Genomic DNA, 10,222 nt, shown 5'->3' on the forward strand with positions numbered 1-10,222 from the left:
ATTCTAATAACATTTGCTCAAGGCTAAAGTTGTACCACTTCAAGCCACATTTTAAAGTGTCCCGCAGACTCCCTGCTAGGACTGGGTTTTAAAGCCCCCAAGCAGCCAGGATGATATGGGTAAGCCAGCAGTGTCTGGTTCCTTGCAGCTGGGTTGCAGGGGTTTACATCTGGCTAAGTCAGGTTAGGTGGAAGCTCTCAGCACCAGACTCCTAGCTTGCTTTGTGAATAGGTATTTGAAGTCCTGTCCTTCTACAGTTGCAGTTAGAACATTCTGCCTTTTTGGCAGCAGTCCTGGGGCTTGAGTAAGGGCTTCGATAGTGTCCCTAAGCATTTGTGCTCAAGGCTGGCACTCAATTGAGGAAAGGCAGCAGAACTTCCAGGTTTTCTGTTTATGTGGCACTAAGGAATCAAAACCAGAGATTCGTGAGAATTCAACCACTGAGCCCCAGGAGTGAACAAGATATAAATAGATAGAGATTGCTGTATATAAATATTATATACGCAAAAAGAGTGATGCCTGTATATTATTAAATTATAGATAAGATTACTACCAATTATTAGGTATTAAATTATGTCTCTGTTTAATGATGTGTCCCAGTTGAACCATTAATAAAGCATTAATTAATAATTACTCAATATCCTGTTATTATTTATCACATATGTATATACATCCATACATATAATTACATATTTTATAGAACAAGACAGATGTCTACATATAATTAAATTATGTATGCATCATGTGTTACTACCAATTATTATGTATTTAATTATGTCTCCATGCAATTTTTATTCTGTTAGTGCTTAATAAAATATTCATCTTAATGCAGTCCTATAGTTCTTATATCTAATTTTATCCTACAATGATTCACTACTAATTCAATTTGTTTATCATTTACTGTAGTGATAATTTTTCCACCTATGACATTTATTACATTTATGACATCCTCTTACATAGCATATAGATTTGCATACAAATTATACATCCTACCTGACACTGAGCACTTTCAAAGAAAAAGAAAACATGTGTCATGCTCAGCTTCTCACTCCACGATTACATTTTTGGCAGTGCTGGGATCTAAATTCAGGGCCTACAAGGTTTAATTCATGAATGGGTGTCTGTCAGCACAGCAGCCAGTAGCCAATTCATCTGCCAGGCAGTTCCCAGGCCCTGAGATCAAGCCCCATATGTTGACTCCATATTGCGTTTAGTGTATTCATTTTATTTTTTGTATTATTCATTTATCTACCATTTATTTTATTGACTGTTAATACACATGGAATATTTATTACATAGGGCATAGATTTGCCTGTGTATGAACCTTCACACCTGACACCCAGACCTTTCACAGAAAAGGAAACATGTGTCACTTTGGGCTTCTTAATCCGCGATTCAATTTTTGTGAGTGCTGGCATCTGAACTTACAGCCTAAAGGTCCAATGCATAAGTGGGTGAGTGTCAGCATGTCAGCCTGGGGCATATGGAGCTGACAAGCAGATCCCAGCATCTGAGATCGAGCCCCCGGGGTTGACAAAATAAGAACAGATTGACATGCAGATGGTAGTACACAAATAAATATAGATATTTATAGTGCCAGAGATGTTTATACATGATTCAGTTATATATGTTACATTCCTACCAATTTGTGGATATTCATTATGACTCCATGTAATTAATATTATTGTTTTCATCCTTAATGAATTATTAATTAAATCAACCACTGTCCTGAAATTATTGTGTCCATGTAATTAATTGTATTCTTTTAAGGTGTCAAAAATATTAATTAAAATCCATCGGCCTCCTAAAATCACTCTAATTTTATAGTAGTATCATTCAGGAAGAACTAATTCAACCTGGACATTCAAAACCTTCCATTGGAATTCCTATGAATATGAACGAGACTCTTAGAATGTCCTGCCATTGGTAGGGGTCAGAACTGGGCTTCGAACTCAGGGCCTATGTTGCCATGTTGGCCTATGGCTTCCCTGGTAGCCGACCAGCTTTCAGTAAACCACGTTAAGAGCATTTTTCAGCTGTGTCATTCAGGTCCAGGACGGTCACCTTGCAAAGAAAACAAATGTAAAACTGTCAGCCATCTGCAAGTTGAACGGTTTTATTCTGTGTTGATTTATTTATTTTTTCCTGTCAGCCTTTGGGGCCTAGGAACCCAGCATTGGCTGTGGATCCAGTGGCTGCACCCCAGGCTAGAGTGATCAAAGCTGAGGCAGAGTTGCCACGACATGGGTTCAAGCCCTGTGGCAAAATAAAAATACATACATACATACACACATACACACATACATATGTACACTATAAATATTTTAAAAATTATGAGGCTCCTTGGCTTGGAATTTATGCCATTTTTATCTGGCAGGCCTGGGATTTGAACTCAGGATCTGGGTAAATCTACAGGACTGTGGGGGAAGGGCAAGCTCACTGTGTTGGAAGACAAGAAAGTCAGGCCTGTTCCCAGGGCCTGAATTCAACCCTAGCATTTAAAAAAAATATTCTTGTACATTTTAAATACATGACTTACATTTACTCTCAATTGTTTATTGCAGGGGCTGGGAAGGTGGCTCAGTGGTAGAATGCTTTCCTTGAATGCCTGAGGCCCTGGGTTCGATTCCTCAGCACCACATAAGCAAAAAGAAAAAAGCCAGAAGTGGCACTGTGGCTCAAGTGGTAGAGTGCTAGCCTTGAGCTGAAGAGCTGAGAGACAGCACCCAGGCCCAGAGTTCAAGCCCCACAACCAGACCCAAAAACAAATGTTTACTGCATATTACAGTTAGTGTATTAATTGTTTTATTTTGTTTTTAATTATTTGTTATGTATTTTAGTGAGTATGATTACATGTATAACATTTTTTACATCCTATCACATAGGACATAGATTTGCATATATATTGTACATCATACTTGAGACTCAGGACTTTGACCGGTAAGGAAAACATGTGGGACAATTGGCTTCTTTCACCAGGATTAAGTTTTTGGCAATTCTGTGATTTGAACTCAGGGCCTAGAAGGCCCACTTCATGAATGGGTCAATGTTAGCATACCAGTCTGATGCAAGTGAAGTTGTCGGGCAAATTTGAGGACCCAAGTTCATGTCCTAGGAGTTGCCAATATATAAACAGATAGATGTGTAGACTGAAGTGTGTGTGTGTGTATTTGTATATGTATATGCATCTATCAATAAATGTATACAGAGACAGACATTCATGTAGATTCTAGTGTATAACTATATATAAAGTGTGATATCTATATTGTATTTATATATATATATATATTCTATTACTACCAATTATTTGGTATAAAATTATGCCTCCATTAATTAATCACGGTAGAAGACTTAATAAAGTATTAATTAAATTAATCAATAATCTATATTTATTGTGTACAATCTTATACTAGAATGACTTGCTAATTAGTGATTCAATTAGGACATGTCAACATTCTATTAGTGTTCCTATAGATAGGAACTAGTTTCCTAGGATCTTCAGCCATGTGTAGGTGGCAGTCCTAGGATCGAACTAAGGGCCTCTGTGCATGGATTGGGCTCAGGCTTCATTGACAGCCACCCAGCCTCAGCTATGCAAGGTCACATAAAATTTTCAAGCCTAGTCACTGTCACCCAGGATGGTTACAGTGCAAAGGAAACAAAGGTAATACTGTTGTGTAAAACTTCTTGGTTTATTCATCCTCCGTTTTTGTTGGTTTGATGATTTTTTGCCAGTGAAGGGAGTTGAACTTGGTTCCTAGGATCCCTGGGTCATCTGAGGGTGTAAAAACTGCACCCCAGCTTAGGGTAATCAAGGCTGAGGCAGAGTTAGGAAAACCTAATTTCAAGACCCATGCCTGCCCCCCCCAACAAAAAATGTTAAGGCATTGACTTGGAATTTAGGCCATTTTTTCTGCCATACCTGGGATTTGAACTCAGGGGCTGGGTAACTCTATTGTGATCTGGGTGACATAGGAGCTCACCGCCTTGAAGAAAAGAAATTCAGGAACATTTCCCAAGGCATGAATTCCAGGCCCAGGATTGGCAAAAATAATCTTTATATACATTTATAATGTATATCATATATATGTATGTATTTGCATAGATATTACATATTGTACCTAGGACACAAGATTTTCACAGCAAGGAAAACAGTTCAAAATTGGCTTCTTACTCCACCTATTAACTTTGGCACTGCTAGGATTTGAATTGGGCCTGGAATGCCCAATTCATCAAGTGGCCATTAAGCACAGCAGCCTCAAAAAAATTTACTGCCAGGCAGTTCTCAGGACCTGACTTCTAGCCCAAGGAGTCGCCAATATATAAATAGATAGAAGTGTAAATTGCTGCAAATATATATATATATATATATATATATATGTGTGTGTGTGTATATATATATATAGAGAGAGAGAGAGAGAGAGAGAGAGACAGAGAGAGAGAGAGAGAGAGAGAGAGAGAGAGGGCTGGGGGAGAGAGAGATTTATAGGTTTATTTGATTGTATATTTAAATATATAAAAATATTTATAGAATGCAAGATGTTTACATATTAAATTACATGTAATATATTACTAATAATTAATAGATATTGAATTATGCGTCCATTTAATGATGTATCATGTTTTAAGGCACAATAAAATGCTTCCTTGAGCAAAAGGAGCTCAGGGACAATGTCGAGGATCACAGTTCAAGACTCAGGACCTGCTGCAAAAAAAAGAGCCAGTAACTCCACGTATCTGTGTATATATGCAAGTATTTCTATCGGTGAACATCCAGAGTCCCTATGAAGAAAGGAACCCAGCTAGGAAATTTGCTTTGAATAGAATGATTTCATAGCACAGCTTTCAAGACAGTGCATGTTCCAGAGCTCTCCTCACTGTTCCCAGTGTAACTTGAGGGTTTCTCCACACCCTAGGCTGCTGGAGGAAGTCTGCTTCATTGTTGGAACAGGCAAACAAAAAGCCTTACTCCTGTACAGCTGTGTAACAAACATTTCATCTGGGGCAATTAGTGAGGATGAGTGTGGGTGGGCTCTAAAGGCCAGGTGAAAAAGCCCTCCTTTTCCCCAAGCTATCTCTCTTCCCAGTGCTCTGTTTTGACAGGAAGCCTTCATTTGTGCCACCTCCTGTGGCAGGCTAAGTTCCCTGCACTCATCCTGTCTTTGTTACACTATGTTCCAATGTTGAGACAAACTGCTACAATTAATTGAAGAGTCCTTCTGGCAGACAACTAGGGCCCTGAATCTAATGAAATGATTCATTATTGGCAGTGTTGCCTCCCTAGGTTTCCGGAAGCTTGCTAAATCTAAGCACTTGTGCAAAATCACAATGCTTCCTGTCATCTAGTGCTGGTGAAACACATCAAGATTTGAAACCTTTGACCTCTCCTAGTTGTGCCCTTGGTGGCTAGATTTTGGGGTTGAACACTGGGCGAAGCTGCTGACCATGAGTTCAGAGCAGAAGCTCAGTGTTTTCCCATTTGGTGTCACAGCTTCACTTCTGGTCTGTGTGTGTGTGTGTGTGTGTGTGTGTGTGTGTGTGTGTGTGTGTGTGTGTGTGTGTGTGAGTGTGTGTGTGTGTGTGTGTGTGTGTGTGTGTGCATACACTAGTCCTGAAGGACTCAGGAACTGACCACTGACCTAAGTTTCTCTTGTACAAGGACAGCACTCTACCAGTTGAGCCACAGAGCACTTTAGATTTTTTTTCTAGTGAGGTGGCACTGAGTATTCAAGCCCAGGATTCATGCATGCAAAGCACTCTACCCCTAAGACACATTCCTAGCACTCCACTTCAGGTTTATTTTTTCTTATAAGTTGGAGGAGTTGAAGTCTGGGCCTGGGTGCTGTCTCTTCAGCTCAAGTCTAGAGCTCTACCACTTGTGCTAAAGAGCCCCTTCAGATTTCTGGTGGTTCATTGGAGATAACCATCTCAAGGAATTTCCTGCTCAGGCTGGCTTTGGACTGTGATCCTCAGCTCTCAGCCTCCTGAGTAGCTAGGATGACAGGTGCGAGTCACCGGTACGCAGCTTCCACTTCAAGTTTCTAAGTGGTGAATAGGAGATAATAGTCTCATGGGACCTTTTGTGTCTGGGATAGTTTGGAACGCAGATCATCAGATTTCAGCTTCCTGAGTAGGCAGGATGACAGACCTCAGCTAAAGACACCTAAGCTCTCACACTATACTGAAAAGAGTCATTGGCTCCACGTGGTAGAGTGCTAGCCATGAGCCCAAGATGAAAGTCAGTGCCTCGGCTCTGAGTTCAAGGTACATGATGGAGAAAAGTAAACCAAAATAATTGTTGCAGGAAACAACTCACTACATTTCAGTACATACATCATTTTGGCCCTGACATGGGGACATATCTGAGCCTCAACTTTCCCATCTGTACAATCATCTTACTTGTGGAGCTTTTACAAGGACCAGATGAAAGAATGAACCCGTGAAGGACTAGGCATACAACTCATGAAGAACTCATCACATAGCTGTATCCCACATGCTGTCATTAGAATTAGGGTGCTTTAATCATTATCACCATTCTTTTAGAAACACATCACAAACCTCACAAAGTTCACATCTAATGATTTAGAGGGGTGGTTTTTTTGGGGGGGAGTCAGCCACATGGATTGCACTCAAAGGTTGGGGGTACTATCCTAAGATATTTAGCTCAAGCCTAGAGCTCTGCCAGAGTTTCGCAGACTTCATGCCAGGACTGAGTTCTAAACCCACCACTGTCAGATCTCAGCCCCCGAGTATCTTGCATGACAGGGGTGAGTGAGCCAGCAGCATCTGTTTTGGTGGAGCTGGGTTGCAGTAGTTTACCTCTGGCTAAGTCGGGTTAGAAGTCACCTGTCAACACCAGACTCCCAGCTTGCTCTGTGATGAGGTATTTGCTGCCTATCCTTATATCATTGCAGTCAGAACATTCTATCTTCTTTTTTTTGGTGCCACTACTAGGGTCTTGAATAAGGGTCTAGACACACCCCCTATGCTTTTATCCTCAAAGCTCGTACTCAACTACTTAAGCAAGACAGCACAACTTTTGGATTTTTCTGTGCATGTGGTAGTGAGGAATCAAACCCAGGGCTTTGTATGTCCTAGGAGAGCACACTACCACTGATCCCCAGGAGTGACAAGAGTACAAACAGATAAATGTGTAGATTGGTGTATAGATAGGTAAGTAGGTAGATAGATAGATAGACAGAAAGATAGATAGATAGAGAGGTATATGCTTAAAACAAGAAAGAGATGTCTGTACATTATGAAATAGCATATACAATATTGCTACCGATTATTGGCAATTAAATTATTCCTTCCTTTTTTAAGTATCATGATTGAATACATAATAAAGTATTAATTGAAAATTAATGTAGTATAATTTTTGTATATAGTTTTATAATATAATCATACACTAGTAATTTATTTGTTACTTTTATAACATTTCATTTGTATGGATGTATATCAGAATGCGCCTTAGAATCTACCACCATTCATTAGTGGCAGTACCAGGATTCAACCTCCAGGCCTAAGTTGCCTCTTTTGGCTATGGCTTCCCTAATAGCCCACCAAATATCAGCAATGCAAGGTCATGTACACTTTCTGGGCCTTGTCATTTAGACCCTGGATGGCCACAACGCAAAGGTGGAAGAAAAAGTAAAACCACCTACTTGAACTTCTCAGTTTTTCTTTTTTGTGTGAGAATACCATACAGAGGAGTTACAATTACATGGGCAAGATAACCAGTACCCTTCTTATCAAGCATTGTTGCCTCCTCTTTGTTTCCCCTTCCCATCTCAATTTATCTTTCTCTTTTTTTTTTTTTTTTTTTTTTTTACTAGCCTCAAGATTTGAACTCTGGTCCTAGGATCCCAGGGTTGGTTGTGGCAGAGATGCCAAGACCTGAGTTCAAGCCCCATGCTTTGGCCAAAAAAAAAAAAATAAGGCCCTGGCTTGGAATTTGCACCATTTTTCTGGCAGGCTTTTGATTTGAACTCAGGGTCTGGGTAAATCTGTGACACTGTAGGTGAAGGGGAAGATCACCGTCCTTGAAAACAAGAAATTCAGACCAATTCCTAGAGCCTGAATTGAAGCCCCAGCACTGGAAAAACTAATATTTATATATGAGATCTATTTATATTGCATGGTTTTACAGCTTATGACGTTTATTACACTTATTAATTTAGTATTATTACACATATAATGTTTCATTTCCTCATATCACCTAGGATATATTTGAATATGGATTATACATCATACTGAGACCAAGGACTGTCACAGAGAAGAAAAAAATGTGTCAAAATTAACTTCTTACTCCATGAATAAATTTTTGGCCATGCTGGGATTTCAACTCACAATGCCCAATCCATAAATGCAGTCACAATTTTAGCAGACCAGGGTGTGGCAAACTGAGCTGCCAGGAAGTCCTGAGGACCTGTGATCAAGCCACAGTAGTGCACAATATATAGATAGATAGATAGATAGATAGATAGATAGATAGATAGATAGATAGATAGATAGATAGATAGATAGATAGATAGATAGATAGATAGATAGATAGATAGATAGATAGATAGATAGATAGATAGATGTATATATATGTGAGTATGTGTGTATATATATATATATATGCATATATATTCAGGGAGGGAATGTTAAGATATTATATATATAACCAATTATTAGTGATTACATTATGCCTCCATTTAATGAAGTATTATGGTTGAATACTTACAAAATCTGTAATTAAAAATTAGTCAAAACCCTTTCATTAGGTGCTAGAATGGAAGATATAAATCCAGTAATTTGTGTGTGGCACTCTAAAATAGAATCAAGAATTAACTGCAAATTATTACTTTTATGCATTCCATTAGCATTCACATGAATAGGAATGAGTTTGTCAGATTCTCCCTCTATTTGTGGGGGGCAGTCCTAGCATTCGAACTCCAGGCATGGGTAGTTTCCTTCGAATGCAACCCATTGGAATGGCACTGTGAAGACTTCAGATTGTCACGATTAAAAAAAGAACAAGAAGAAAAGAAAGCCAGGTGTCAGCAGCTTCTGCCTATAATCCTAGCTCCTCAGGAGGCTGAGATGTAGAGAATGCCAGTTTGAATTCAGCTGGGGCAGGAAATTTCCTGACATTCTTATTTCTAAAAGACCACAGGGAAAAAAATGCACACATGGGTGGGGCTGTGGCTCAAGGGCAGAGCACTCCCCTTGAGCAAAAGGAGCTCAGGGACAGCGCCTAGGCTCATAGTTCAATCCCGGACCTGCCAAAAAAAAAAAAAAAAAAAAGGAGGCAGTAATTCTATGTCTCTGTGTATGGATGGATGGTGTATGGATGATGGGCATTCACCAGGTTGCCCATGCCCAGCCCCCAAACCTGGGCAAGCTGGGACAAGCACTGAGACAATACTAAGTCTGAGCCGGCAGCTTGAACAAAGCATCCTTCTCTGCCATTTAAGTACTGAAGCCCCAAAGGCTTTGCCTGGGCTGGTGTGTGCAACAGGTGCATTATATTGTGGGTGAGGTGTCCCATCAGGACACCTAGAAGCCAGCCACTGCCTCCAGGGAGACCACAGTTCCTAGGCTGTAGGAGTTGTCCAAGGTTCTGGCTCCATATTCTAGATCCCTCTGTAGGATGTGGGGCCTGGTGCCTATCACTCATTCATCATTCCTGACTGCCAAGTCTCAGGCTGGTCCCAAATCCTGGGAAAGATAGGACATAGCCAGTGATTTCTGTGCCGAAAGGGGTTAGCCAATAAATTCCACCCTCATAGCTCCTGTTAGAAGTGAGCCTTGGACTGCGAATGTGGCTTAATTGTAGAGTGCTTACCTAGATTGCATGAAGTCATGGGTTCGATTCCTCTGTACCACAGAAAAAGAAAAAGCCAAAAGTGGCACTGTGACTTAAGTGATAGAGCGCTAGCCTTCAGAAAAGAAGCTCAGGAACATGCTCAGACCTTGAGTTTAAGCCCCAAGACTGTCAAAAAAATAAAAAGGGACCCGGTTGAGACATATTCTTCTGGGACTCAGAGGAGGGCCGAGGTCAGAAGTAAGAGGTAGAGGTCAGGTACTGGTGGCTCACCCCTGTAATCTTAGCTACTCAAGAGGCTGGGATCTGTGGATCAAAATTACAAGCAGGAAAGACTATGAGACACTTTTCTCCAATTAAACACCCAAAAAGCCAGAAGTAGAGCTGTGGTTCAAGTACTGGTGTGTTAGC

The sequence above is a fragment of the Dipodomys merriami genome, unplaced genomic scaffold (genome assembly GCF_024711535.1).
Source record: "Dipodomys merriami isolate MVZ:Mamm:240054 unplaced genomic scaffold, mDipMer1.0.p SCAF_155, whole genome shotgun sequence".
Taxonomy (NCBI): domain Eukaryota; kingdom Metazoa; phylum Chordata; class Mammalia; order Rodentia; family Heteromyidae; genus Dipodomys; species Dipodomys merriami.